The sequence below is a fragment of the Arvicanthis niloticus genome, chromosome 9 (genome assembly GCF_011762505.2).
Source record: "Arvicanthis niloticus isolate mArvNil1 chromosome 9, mArvNil1.pat.X, whole genome shotgun sequence".
Classification (NCBI taxonomy): domain Eukaryota; kingdom Metazoa; phylum Chordata; class Mammalia; order Rodentia; family Muridae; genus Arvicanthis; species Arvicanthis niloticus.
The window spans coordinates 42,965,616-42,980,908 of record NC_047666.1 but is presented as its reverse complement, the minus strand read 5'-3'; positions in this window follow the sequence as shown (position 1 = coordinate 42,980,908).

Here is a 15,293-nt window from a genome sequence, read left to right as displayed (position 1 = left end):
CAGATGTCCAAGGATACCCAGATGTTGAGTCTCCTCTGTCCAGGTGGCATGCACGTGGGAGAGGAAAGCTTCAGATCATCCCAGCCCCCATCCCACTGGCCTCTTTCTTCAGCCATCCAAACTACAATGCAATAAGAAAGAGTTACTTGTTCTTAGGTATCATCCTCAGGCTTCAGATGCAAAAGTAAAATAACTACTTTTATATTAGCCAATTACATTTTTCAGTGGTTCGTAACACAGCCATAATTACCAGAATATAGGTAAAATGCTAGGGTTCGAGGCTTATCTGAAAAACAGACATTGGAACAGAAGCTTATTGGTATCAATAGGGGAATGGTATTTTAGGTCAACCTTAGGTCTCTGCAAGCACATGTTTACATGCAACACTCATCCACCATCTCCACAGCAGGGAACACAAGACTTTCTTTGGGAACTTTGGAGAGTATAGAACACATAAACTAAACAAACAAAAATAATGAAAGAAATAAGATGGACTTTTAATCAGTCATTCAATAACTGTATGATCTCTAATGATAAGAGTCCCATGTTAAGAGTCTTTCAAGGGCTTCTTTTCCCATTTTCACTAGAACTGAGTAGCTAAGCTTTAATGTCAACTTGACATGGCCTAGCATCATCAGAAAGTAAATCATTGGCTGGGATATTGCCTAGACCAGAATTTGGGGGACTTTCTTGATTATTAATTGATTCAGGAGTCTAGCACACTATGGGTGGCCCTATCAACAGGACTTCTAGGTTACATAAAAGTTAAGTATGAGTCTGTGAGTGAGACAGCCAGCACTATTCCTCCATGGTTTCTGCTTTAGGATCTTTCCCAGAGTTCCTGCCTTGACTTCTCCTAATGATGGACTTAAGTGTACATGGCAAGAAATCCTTTCTTCCACCATCATGCTACTTCTCATCAGTAAGTCTTGTGAAAGCAACAGAAAGAAAAGCAAAACATTCATTTCACTCCCCAGCTATACTTAAGAGACTATTTAATTACCCAACCCAAACTGAAAATTCAGTCTCCTGACTGTGCCCAACTCAGAGGGATTCCCTAAGATACAGGGACTTACTAAAATAATAATAATAAGCACTTCCTTTCCACTACTATTTTATGTACAATATTTAGGACTTTAAACAATAATTTTTTAAAACCATATATGCTGAAAGAAATGACAGAAATCTATGAGCAACACAAAGGACATGGAAGTCCTTTGGTAATGATTTTGGAGACCAAATTATCCCCAGAGTTCCTGCAGTGTGTAGATAAGAGCATTTGCAGAAGTTTAATGCAAAGTTCAAGATGACTAAAAACGTGAATGGAAGGCGGATAGGTCCTTATGAGTGAAGGATGGAACAAGATTAGAATGATCTTCCTAAATTAGCCTTTCTCCCCCTTTAACACGTTACAGGAGAAGTTGAAAGGATTGGCTACAATGCATTCCTAAATAAAATTTAAAGACGCCCGAGGTTACAGAAAAAAAGATTCCATAAACCTAAACTCAAAATGTGTATATTTTTCCTAAGATACAATCTTAGCAAACCATACCTGATGGCGAAAACCCAATTATAACAGCAAAGGCTGCTCTCAGGTAATCATTTCTTCGTGCAAAAGCAAACTGCGAAAGAGGGCTACCAGGAAGCCATCTCTTCAGAAATACCTGGACTCCCACTTGGTATCAATTTTTTTTTTGTTAGTGAAAGAATAAAAATGAATAAGAACTTCCAAAATATTATAGGTAGCTTCAGTATAGACTTTTGCTTTTTAAAAATTGTTTTCTGAAGAAATGAGCAAAGAAGAAAAATAACATTTGTAATGACAATAAAATATTCTCCAAAGACAACAGGGCTTTGTAATGTTTAGGTGCCAAAGACCTTGAGTCAGAGTCAGAGATCCAAAGCCAAAAAATAGAACTCTCTCTCTCTCTTTCTCTCTCTCTCTCTCTTTCTCTCTCTCTCTCTCTCTCTCTCTCTCTCTCTCTCTCTCTCTCTCTCTCTCTCTCTCTTTCACACACACACACACACACACACCAACAACAACAACTATGATTAATTTAAGGAACGGACATAAGCATCAGGCTAATAGCAATTATTAGCTACGGTTGTCAGCTCAGCCTGTGTTACATACATTCTTAATAGGCTTGAGTTTCTTGTTACCTAAACCGGGTTTATCTGTATTGCTTTGAAATTTGCTCATTTACAAGCTGGGAAATTACAGAGACACCAGGAACACAATTACTTCAACAAGTTCCTGATGTCCTCACTAGAGAGCAATGGGGAGATGACAGAAAAGGTGGTTTTGCATTTTCTGGAATCTACTGGTGGAGAAAATGACACTGCGGTAAGCCTCGGAGTCTAAACGATGCTGATAAATTCAGTTATCTCTAATTCTTGTCTGCCTTTTCTTTCTAATGAACCCAGGTTGTCTAATCAGCAGAATATTTCCAGTTCTAACACCCTTCCTTTGTGTCTGAAAAGAGCCTAAAACCATAGGTGAAAACAAGGGACCATTTATCCCTCCAAGATGCCCCAGAGAAAGAAACCCTTTCCTGTGTACGCCAGTCTTGGCTTTTTAGTCTCTGTGCATGGTCGCTGATTTAAATGCCTGTCACTAGTGCTGAAGTTCCAATGCCAAACTGCTAACCCCTCTGCCTCTGCTCACTGATGTAGCTAATGGCCACTCTGATAGAAAGTAGAGCCCCTGGCTGATTGCTTGCCTGTCTCCATCCCACCCTACAGTGTTCTTGATCTCACTACCACACTGAGAAATAGCATCAAGAAAGCAGCACAAAGCTGGCTTCTAAGGTCCCCTCTGCCTATGGCCAGCTGTGTGGTCTCCACAAGGTCTCTTCACCTCTGTTGGCCTCAATTTTTCATCTGCAGCACCGAGATAATGATGACACTTGCTGATGGTCTGTGAAAACTAAAGGAGACAATTATCTGAACACCTGCAGCGCGCACAGGGGACTCCGTGAGTGTTTGTTCACCAGAAAGCTGTGATTTCAAAAACCTCAGCAAAGAAACAAGGAGGAGAGCACTTAAGGGCAACCTCTCCTGTGGGTGGCCACACGCCCTGGGGGTCGCAGGACTCCTCCTCTCCCAAATGAGTGAGGGCAAGAGCTCTCGGATCATTTTAGGCTTCCTCAAAATCAGTTTGGGATCATTTCCACAGTGCTACCGTAAGAGTTCAAATGGGGATTCTGGATGAACACAGGAGGACCAGGAACTCTGGGCAAAGGCAAAATTATCTCTGGACCACGAAACAAGGCAGCATGATGCAGGAATGTTCTCTCAGTAAAAGAGTAGCTTCGGAGGTGTATAGATCAGTAGAAATCAAATACAGGGCACACTAGCAATGAAAGAGTGTGTAGTACTTGCATTTAAAATGTTAACAGAAACAGCTACACCTTGCTTAATATTTTATTAGTACCACATGCTCAAATGATAATTTCAAGTTAAATGCATTGTAAAAAATTGTTGAGACACTTTCAGTTACAGTTTAGGTCTCTAGTCTTTAAAACCCAGTGTGTAAGGTCGGTTTGCTGAAGAACACCCAGCTTCACTGCATTCCAGAGGTACTGGCAGGAAGATGAGGAATTCAAGGTCATCTCAGGTATGAGCGGAATTCTGGGCTAGCCTAGGCTACATAAGACCTTGGGGAGGAAAAAAAAAAAAGAACACCAAGCAATCCTGCATGTATTTTGACTCTTAACACAACATTTCCACTCTGCCCCGTCTGCTGTTGTGTGGACCCGGGATTCCGCCCGAGACATCCTGGAGGCTCCACGGATCCCACAGCCAGCCTAGGTAGGAAGACCCACACACTGCCCTGAGCCCATAGCTGGGTGCTGTGAGCACTAAGATTCCAGCAGATACCCAACCCCCTCCCCACCCCCCCAACCCCCGCCCCTGCAGACTAGCACTCCCCTTCCACACCTCTCCCGGATCTGAGGCCTGGACCAGACCTCTGCCCAGTCTGCTGTTGTGTGGACCCCTGATTCCGCCTGAGACATACTGGAAGGTCCACTCAACCCAGAGCCACAGAGAAACAACTGAACTCAGAGTTTCAGACAACATATCCTGAGATATACTAGAGGAGACACTGCACCCAGAACAGCAGACACCTAGCTGGACTGCTACCTTGGAGGCACCATATCCTGAGGCATCCTAGAAGTACCACAGTACTCAGTGCAGCTGGAAAAGATCACAGAGACATCTGGACCCTGAGGAGATCAGACACAAGCAAGATAACTGGAAAGGCAGGCTTCAGTCAGAGACAGCAAGTACAGTCAGCACTAGAGTTAACCAGATGGCAAAAGGCAAGAGCAAGAACGTAAGCCACAGAAACCAAAGTTACATGGCATCATCAGAACCCAGCTCCCCCATCAGAGCAAGCCCTGAACACCCCATCACACCAGAAAAGCAGGAATCAGAATTAAAATCACTTCTCATAACGATGATAGAAGACTTTAAGAAAGACATAAATAACAATCTCAAAGGACTTAAGGAGAACACTGGTAGACAGATAGAAACCCTTAAAGAGGAAACACAAAAACCCCTTAAAAAATTGCAAGAAAACACAACCAAATGGGAGAAGGAATTAAACAAAACCATCCAGGATGTAAAAACAGAAGTAGAAACAATAAAGAAATCACAAAGGAAGACTACCCTGGAGATAGAAAACCTAAAAAAAGATCAGGAGACATAGACACAAGTATCACCAACAGAATACAAGAGATGGAAGAGAGAATCTCATGTGCAGAAGATACCATGGAAAACATTGACACAACTGTCAAAGAAATGCAAAATACAAAAAGCTACTAACCCAAAATATACAAGAAATCCAAGACACAATGAGAAGGCCAAACCTAAGGATAATAGGTATAGATGAGGGGGAAGACTCCCAACTTAAAGGACCAGTAAATGTCCTCAACAAAATTATAGAGGAAAACTTCCCTAACCTAAAGAAAGAGATGTCCATAAATATACAAGAAGCCTACAGAACACCAAATAGTTTAGACCAGAAAAGAAGTACTTCCTGACACATAATAGTCAAAACATCAAATGTACAAAACAAAGAAAAAATATTAAAAGGAGTAAGGGAAAAAGGCAAAGTAACATATAAAGGCAGACCTATAAGAATTACACCAGACTTCTCACCAGAGACCATAAAAGCCAGAAGATCCTGGACCTATATCATATAGACCCTAAGAGAACACAAATGCCAGACTACTATACCCAGCAAAACTGTCAATCATTATTGATGGAGAAACCAAAATATTCCATGACAAATCCAAATTTACACAGTATCTCAACACAAATCCAGCACTTCAAAGGATAATTGGTGGAAAACTCCAATACAAGGAGGGAAACTACAACCTAGAAAAAGCAAGAAAGTAATCTTCCAAAAACCATAAAAGAAGGTAGCTACACAAACATATCTCCACTGCAAATAACAAAAATAACAGGAGACACCACTCATTTTTCTTTAGTATCTCTTAATATCAATGGACTCAATTCTCCAATAAAAAGACATAGACTATCAGACTGCATACATAAGCAGGACCCAACATTTTGCTGCATTCAGGAAACGCACATTTGTGAAAAAGACAGACACTACCTCAGAGTAAAAGGTTGGAAAATAATCTTCCAAGGAAATGGTCCCAAGAAACAAGCTGGAGTAGCGATTCTAATATCAAATAAAATCATTTTTCAACCAGAAGTAATCAAAAAAGATAAAGAAGGACACTTCATATTCATCAAAGGAAAAATATACCAAGAGGAACTCGAAATTCTCAACATCTATGCCCCAAATGCAAGGGCACCCACATACATAAAAGAAACTTTACTAAAGCTTAAAGCATACATTGCACCCTATACAATAATAATGGGAGATTTCAACACCCCACTCTCAGCTATGGACAGATCATGGAAACAGAAACTAAACCGAGACACAATGAAACTAACAGAAGTTATGGGCCAATTGGACTTAACTGACATCTATAGAACATTTCATCCTAAAACAAAAGAATATACCTTCTTCTCAGCACCTCATGGTACCTTCTCCAAAATAGATCATATAATTGGTCACAAAACAGGCCTCAACAGATAAAAAAAGATTGAAATAATCCCTTGTACCTCATCAGACCACCATAGCCTAAGACTCGTCTTTGACATGGACAAAAACAGCTGAAAGCCCACATACACTTGGAAACTGAACAATGCTCTACTCAATGATAACTTGGTCAAGGAAGAAATAAAGAAAGAAATTAAAGACTTTTTAGAATTAAATGAAAACAAGGACACATTATATCAAAACTTTTGGGACTCCATGAAAGCAGTACTAAGAGGAGAAATCATAGCTCTAAGTCTCACAAAAAGAAAATGGAAAGAGCATACATTAATAACTTGACAACACAGCTGAAAGCATTAGAACAAAATGGAGCTAATATACCCAGAAAATGCCCCAGCATATAACAAAGACATATGCTCCACTCTGTTCATAGCAGCCTTATTTATAATAGCCAGAAGCTAGAAAGAACCCAGATGCCCTTCAACAGAGGAATGGATACAAAAAAATGTGGTACATTTACACAATGGAATATTACTCAGCTATTAAAAATAATGAATTTAAGAAATACTTAGGTAAATGGATAGAACTAGAAAATATCATCCTGAGTGAGGTAACCCAATCACAAAAGAACACATATGGTATTTACTCACTGATAAGTGAAAATTAACCCAAAAGTTTGAAACAACAAAGATTCAACTACCAGACGGCATGAAGCTCATGAAGAAGAAAGAACAAGTGAGGATGCCTAGGTCTTTCTTAGAAGGAGTAACTAAATACCCAAGGGAGCAAATATGGAGATGAAGTGTGGGACAGAATCTGAAGGAAAGGTTGTATGGAGACCATTCCACCTGGATATTCATGCCATGTGTAGTCACCAAAAATAGATGCTGATATGGATGTCAGGAAGGGAAAACTGACAGCATCCTGATAAGGCTGTCTCCTTAGAGGTCCCCCAGAGTCTGATATACCCAGAGGCAGATATTTGAAGGTTCCCAATGGAGAAGTTAGAGAGTAAACTGAAGGGTTGGTGGCCCCGTGAGCAACAATACCAACCAGCCAGAGCTCCCCAGAGTCTAAACCACCAGCCTAGGAGCACATATGGAGAGACACATGACTCCAGATGCATATGTAGGGGAGGATGGCCTTGTTGGACATAGGTGGGAGACGAGGTCTTTGGTAACTTTGAAGGCTGAGCACTGAGTGGGGGTGGGGGTGGGGAATCTGAGGGTGGACAGGGGGATTGGGGGGTAGGTGGGTAAACACCATCATAGAAGCAGGAGGAGGGGGGATGGGATAAGGGGTTCCTGGGTGGTGGGGGGAATGCGGTAAGGGGATAAAATTTGAAATGTAAATATTATATCCAATAAAAGAGGGGAAAAATAGAAAAGCGGTTAGAACCAAAATCCTTAATAAAATGTCAGCCCTCTTTAAAAAAAAAAAAAACTATCTTGATACTAAAATTTGTTTTGAGAATTGTATATTGCAGAATGATCAGCCTTGGTGTATCTACTCAACAAGCAACCTGGGCAGACCTGCTCAAACCTCTGAGGTCTGGGAATTCAATCTGGAGGCAGTGAAGACACAGCATCAGAGGCTTATCAATTTGCTCTTTCCCCCACTCCTCTTCTAATATCTCAACACCCATAATCAGCTTGAAGAAGCTAATGAAGAGTCAGTGCCCCTATTCCCTGGGCTTGGGGACTAAGGTGGTAAATGTTGGGTTGTCTTTTCAGGGAAAAGTAGTGGTTTTGTGGAAATAGAGAGGATTAGCTAGGGTTTATTGCATAGCCATAACCTATTAGTAGAAACCTGTATAATTAGTATCAAGATGAAGATGTAAATTCTTAAACGGCACCAATTTACTTTGATTACAAATTTTAAAGTTTTCATTGGTATGAGCTTCTTATTGAAATAAAAGTGAGATGAATATTGTTACTCTCATAGGCATTGTACCAGTATAACACATTTAGGAATACAAGGCTTAGACCCAGTCCTTCTTTAACTTTTTTAACTGATTTGAGATGGTCAGCCTGTGAGTTAAGGAACTATAGCAAATTCATGGCTTGGAGTTTATTGTTAGGGTGTTTTCTATGTTTTATTTAGAAATAGCTGAGTGGAATTAACAGACAACAGTCCAGATTACCTTACATGGATAATTGGTTTTCAAAACATCAGAAATCCACAGAACTGATGTGACAAACATTTCTGTATTAATGTTCATTTTGATTAGAGACCTGTCTGCTCCTGACAGCTTCCTTTATTGAATTCTAAGAAGAAATTGAGCATCTTTGGAGTTACTCCAGTTGTGGTGAGACAGCCACTAGACAAGAATTGCCTCTTTCCTTCTACAGGCAAATTACTGTCCAGAAAAGGACACACTTGCAGAATAGTCGACTGATTATATCTGCCTAGACAGAGTAATCAGCCCTTACAAATTCTGCAGCACTAAGGTCTGTCAAATGATCCTGGGCCAGAAGGTTGAAGAACAGATGCTCCAACATTTTGAAGTAGAGGGAGTGTCCAGGTGTTCAGAGGTCTCTATAAATTGGCTAAGTTTTAGAAGCTATGCTTTGTGCTTCCCACAAATATAGTTAACTCAGTCATTCTGGATTTCTGACAGGTTGCAAACTTATAGTCTCATGGCCAATCCTGGCTATTGACCTTGAGAGAAAAGATTTGAGTGGATGGTCGTCAGCTGACATTCATCCTAAAGCCAGGTTCAGAACTAAATGTTTCAGTTAGGATAGATGACAGAGGTTCTGGTTAGTCAACAAAATGATGGACTGGGTATTAGGACTATCTTCTACCTCACTGGTACAAATTGGCATAATTATGCTCTAATTGTATTTTGAGAGAAAAGTTTCATTTTAACAGGAAGGGTGATATGTAGGAGGAGCTAAGGTGGGAGGAGTACTGAGAGGAAGAGAAGGAGTAAGAAGAGGAGGAGGAGAGGAGAAGCTAGGTGATGAAAGAGAGAAAGAGTGGGGAGACAGGGAGGCAGGTGTTTATGTATCTCCACCAGTCAAAGATAGTTGATATATCTAGGTTGGTTAGTGGGTTACACCTCTGATTGAGCATTACCAAACTTATAAAGCCTTTGATTAACATTTTTAAAATATATATATAAGTGCAAAGGGGAAAGGGGGCATGGGATAGGGGTTTTCTACGGGGGGGAATGGGGAAAGGGGATGGCATCTGAAGTGTAAATAAAATATCCAATAAAAAATGGGAAAAAAACACAACATTTCCTTTATTGTGAAGAAGCCAAGTTTCCCAAGCTTAACAGCCACTTGTAACAAACCATTCTTTTATAGAGAAAGGAACTAATCCATTTTTTAGGTGTGTTAAAAAATTATTTTTATACCTATAAACCATTTACTGAGGCCAATGTATACATCATTTTCTGGAGCCTGTTTTTAAAAAAAAAAAAAAAAAAAAAAAAAAAAAAAAAAAATGTTGAAGACAAAAAGGTCCTCCTGTAACCCTGCTAGACTGCAGAAAGCAAAGCATCCTAATGTGGCACTGTGTTTGGTGGGCGCCCTCTGCTGTTCAAGTGTGGAATTAAACAGTAAAGAAGTAAGTACGGATAACATAGGTGTAGACTCAAGCACTAGATCTTACTCATTTTCACTTTAAGAAGATATATGTAGTAAATTAGGAAGCATTTCACAAGTTGCATTGTTGACGAGTCTCGGGGCCACCTTATCTCGATTAAATATCCCGTTACTTTAAGATAAGCACAAAACAAAAATTTCGAGGGATTCACAACTCATTCTACAAAGCAGACAAACATTCCCAAAGTCTGTTTGAAAGCTGGAAATGAACAAAGGCAGGAACTCTTAGAACAAAATGTGGGGTCAGAAAATGGCTCAGTGGGTGAAGGTGTTCCTGCTGTAAGCTTGACAAGGGGAATCTGAACGCTGGAACTGACAGAAAAATGGCTGGAGAGAACCAACCACAGAAATCCTGTCCCCTGACCTCCACCTGCGCACTGGGACATGTACTCCCACCCCCACACTCACACACACACACAAACACAGACAATTCTTAAAAAGAGAACAAAAGGTGTTTGGGCCTTTTGTACATTACTTTCTTCTGTAGCAGTCAAGACAGCAGGCTACTGTCTGTTTAATTTGAAATGTCAAAAGCAAAAGTCACATTTCCAATGATGGCTGAAAACCAACAGCTTCCCCAGGTGAAATTTCCTGCTGCTGTTTCTGGTGATGGAGAGCAAAGCGTCTCACTACCATTCCCCACAGCTGTATCTGGGATAAGAATGTCTACATGGGGTTTTTGCCTCAGTCTGAAGAAAAGTTTAGTCATGTTTTCTCAAGGCTATTGATGGTCTTGGGGTATGTGGCTTCAGAAGGCAAGTGCAATGATGAGAAAGATTAGATTATAACTATCCTTGTCATCTTGAAGGAAATAATTCAGGCAAGTGATATTGTTTAAGTAGAAGTCTATTAGCAAAGCAAACACTTCAAAGATAAAGTTTTATGAATATTCATGAGATAGGGAACATACTTATTGGGTAAATGACTTCTCTTCCCAAACTATGGCATATGGGATATCCTTTTCAGAAAACCCAAGAGCTATCCAGATTGCTAGTATAGCTCTTTTAGAATTTTTTAGCAGGTTATTCTGACTTTGTTTGGAAAACACATGACCTACCTAGAGAGCTGTCAGGAGAGCTATCTCAAGCAAACTACAGAGCTGCCAGTCTGTACCCCATCACAGATTTTGAGTCATTTCTTCTGACACTGCCAAACATCCCCTTCCTCGGGACCCCCGGTCCTTGGGAAAAAAATGGTGGGGCATGCCACAGCATAATGCAAATGATAATAAAATGGTGAAATTGTTATTTAGAGGAAACGGCAGACCCTTCTTCCGTGTTTATGTGGGGAAGAATGCCCGGGTACCTCAGTTCAATATATAGAATAGACAACTTAAAGTACTTTCAAGGATGCTTCATCACAAAGGGTCATTTTGACCATCAAAAGTCACCTTGGTTACTGCATAACTAACTCTTTCCTAACATCAGAAACATCAAAAAAAAAAAAAAAAGCCATTATAATCTCACTGAATCTTACGAACTGCCTTTTCCAGAGTCCACACCCTTCCTGCTCTTCTGTCCTTTGCTCCAACAGAAGCATACATTCAGCAGACTCTCACCTAACTCTCCATTCTGTGTCACAGAATGCTCTGGCCTCTATTGGTAAAGTTTTATCCCTTAGATTCAAGTGTGGAAAATGGAGCCAGGAGTTCCATCTGCTATCAACAAATAATCTCTGCAGCCACTAAAAGAGGCAACAATATCTGTCCATTCATATCTGTCTTGTATTTGCATCATTTTTTTAATGGAAGGAAACAAAAAAAGTGAATTCTGCAGTAATTCAAAGCACAAGTTTTCCATGTAAATTTGAAATGCCATCATGCAAAAGGATTGATTAATTGAGAAGAAAGAAAGAATATAGCTTTGCTCTATGGACACAAAAATCAAATGCCTGAGGCTGATCTTAAATCAAATCTATATTTTTTTTTTTGAAAATCTTACAAATATACTTAAAAAGCGATGTGCCAAAAGACAGAGATTAGCCCAAGCCCAACTTTTACCAAATGCTATCTACTTGATAATGCTAATGACCTAATTTAAGAGGCCTTGTTCTTTCACATGTAACATGCTCCACTCACAGCATTATTATAAAGCTCAATCTTTAAGATGGCTATGGAGAGCCTCATAAAATGTCCAACATTTAAGAAAAGAATTTCCAAGATGTAGAAGGGTTTCCAAGTCTTTAGCCATGTGTGGGATCATAAATCACCAATTATTTATATATATGAATCATCTGTTTTACTAATGCCCCTCATTGTACTGTTTTTTGGGGAGAGAGATCCAGCTTTTGAGGGGTTTGTCTCCATTTTGGTTTTATTGCTGTGAAAAGACACCATGGCCAAGGCAACTCTTTTAAAAGGACAATTAATTGGGGCTGGCTTCCACTTGCAGAGGTTCACTCATTATGCTCATGGCAAGAAGCATCGCAGCAACCAGGCAGACCGGATGCTGGAGAAGGAGCTGGGAATTCTACAGTCTTGATTTGAAGGCAGCCAGGAGGGGGCTCTCTTCCACCCTGGGAGGAACTTAAGGATAGAACCTCAAAGCCCACACCCCACATTGTGTTGCGATTCCTACACCAAGGCCACATCTACTCCAACAAGGCCGCAACCCCAAGGCCACTTCCCATGAGCCAAGCATATTCAAACCATCACAGGGTTGTTTGTTTGCAAGTCATTAGTTAAACGACAGGATGGAAGAAGGGAGCATAGAGAATGAGAAGGGGAAGGCTAGGCTTTGTTCCCATGTCATAGCACCAGTACAGCAGAGGCAGGACAGATGAGTCAGCACGAACCTTGGCCACGGAGATACAGAGATCCCCATATTTTCACATTCCAAGTAAGTTCAGAGTCCACTTTGAGAAGGACAGTGTTCTGCAAGGGCAGTGAGTTCCTCACTCCTCAGTTCACATTTCTCAATGGCCTTCTACTTCTTCTACTTTGCTTTGGATGGAAACCAACTGGGTCATGTTTAGCTTTCCCTACTCCATGGCTGACACATGTTTCTCTCAACTTTTATCCTTCACATCTCAGTACTCATTCGACCTCCTAATAATCTCTAAAAATATTTAAAAATCTCTGCCCTTGCTGTGTTTCCTGTCTGTTGTTTCTCAATTTTCCCTTGGCATGGCTTTCCCGCCTTCCCCCCCCCCCCCCCGCTTTTACTCAGTTACCTAGACATTAAAATTCAATTCCAACATCCCCTAACATAGGATCCACATAGAACATTCTTTATGCACATTGCATAGTTCCTAAGGGATTTTGTATGTATGTACCTGAAATTCGTTTGGTCTGGATCACAATGGTATGGACCTGCTTAAGAGCAGATTTGTCAGGCTTGCCTATTTTCCTGGGGGCTCTCCCAGTGATTCCTCTTGAGAAATGTACCTTCTTTCTTCTTGCCATTATTACCAGCAGACTGCCATACTTCTCTTTGTATATCTTAATAAAAATAAAATGAAACCGCAGGAGGGATGTATTGCATGAGAAGAAACTAAATAATAAAAAATAATTTCCTTTTTACTATTTACCTTTTTACTAAGGACATAATTTTAAATAATTATGTCCTTAGTATTTTTTAAACTCCTATTGTTTTTCTTCTTTTCATGAAAATAGTTTTAATTGAAATATTCATTTATATGCTTGTAAGTAACGTTACAGTAGTTCGTTTTAATGATTTTTTTAAAAAAAATACACTTAGTACTAAATTCAATACCTAAGAGTTTCTAAGTAATTTAATTTTTCTAGCAAAATAAATGACTTTTCTTATAGATACAGGAAAATAAATATAAAATTTTTCAATAAAAATATTTTCTACCTTTGGGTCAAGAATTAATTGATATGTCTTTTCCTGGACATTACAACAAATAACCTTTCTCCCAGTGTGATCAGGACCATAGTGTTATCTAATTAAAATACTATCAAAGTGGAGTTTAAACAGCTCAACTCCTGGGACAATTGTATTATGAGGAGCCTACTTACTGTGCACTTGAGCAGGTTTTATCATAGAAAATGATGAGGATTTCTTTGACAAGTTGGAGGATTACGTATGACTGACAGACTACAGCTGGCTCTCTGTAAAATTTCACAACAAGAAATAGAATGCAGATTTAGGTCAAAGACTGCAGGTAGCAAAACCCAAGAGATGAAAGACCAGTTCATACATGCATCGTCTACCCTACCAGGCCATTACTCTGTTCTGAGACAAAGTCTTTTACAGCCATGAGCAGCTTCACTGCTTACAGTGATGGTTGGGTTTTTCAATTGGGTATGATGTTACGTATCTGAGCATCTAACATCAAATTAGCTACCTAAAGTTTCTAAGTCAAATCCTTGATGCTTCACTCTATCCCATGCCAGGGACCAATAGGAGTTTCTCAGTGCTTTTTCTGTGTGATAACTTCATTGCTCATTTGCCCTACTTTGGAAGATTTGGCTCTGTCCTGTTCTACTTTCTGTAGCTCTTTCCTGATATACTTACATATGGGAGTTCTCTTCTTCCGTTATAGTGCTTAAGATCACCGTCCTTTTTATCATTGATAGGCTTCAACATTTGATAAGGTATATTACTAAGTGTTCAAGAAGTATTATTATTCCTGTCTGTGAAAATTTGTATGGTGGACCTTATGGGACAGTCTTCTCAATTGCCTTCCACTGCATCTTTGGACACCAAAGTGCTGTCTCGGACATTCCCTTGACTTCTCCCAACAGGCAGTGATTAAGAAAATTTATATCTACTGAAAATTCCCGGGTTAAAAGCCGTGTGTGGAGACCTTAGAGGATCACAGTTGCTAGAGTAAGAGCATTTAAACAGTTAGTTTTATTTTAATAATAATATTAGGATGACCTCAAACTAAAGTAGCTAGCATTTCTATGAAAAGAAACAAATTTGCAAGAAGTAGACATCACGGCCACAGAGAGAATGTGAAATTCCATATGAAGAAGCAGAATGAGAATAAAGACCTGTAAGATAAGGCAAGAAAACATCTATCATAGTCCTCAGCATAAACAGACCTGCCAGTGAGGGAAGGTCAGGGGGACATGGAATGATTGGGAAAACAGGAAAAGTAGTTCTACTTCCAGGAGATTGTAATTATTACAAATTGCTTTCAGGGCAGGGGAAAAATGTTTGTTTTACTGAAGATTCCCAGGCAGAACTAAACAGGGAAAAGAGGGAGTCTGAAGAAGCAAGAGAAGATCTGTCTCAAAGGCCTCAGAATGACTTTTAGGTCTAGGGCCCCTACCACCACCTTGACAAGAGCAGTTAGTCTGTTCTAATACTTTGGCATTTTTGTTCTTTTCCTCTCTGTAGATGGTGTTCTTCTGTCCCATTCAATCTGTAACTTTTTGTCTGAGACCCACAAGATCCACCTCTCACTCTGGAGCATTTTGATTTCCCTGTATCAGACTTCTAGCTGTCTCAATCTGTCACTGGCCTCTTATCCTCCAATGCTCACTTCATTTTTCCAGGCCACCAGTCTTCTTTCCAGGATGTACAATATTTTTTCAGTCCCATGGAATAACCTCTCTAGTGCCCCTAGATGACCACCCCTCACCCAGTTACAACAATGCCTTGATCTTAGATTTCAGCCTCTAGCACTGTGAT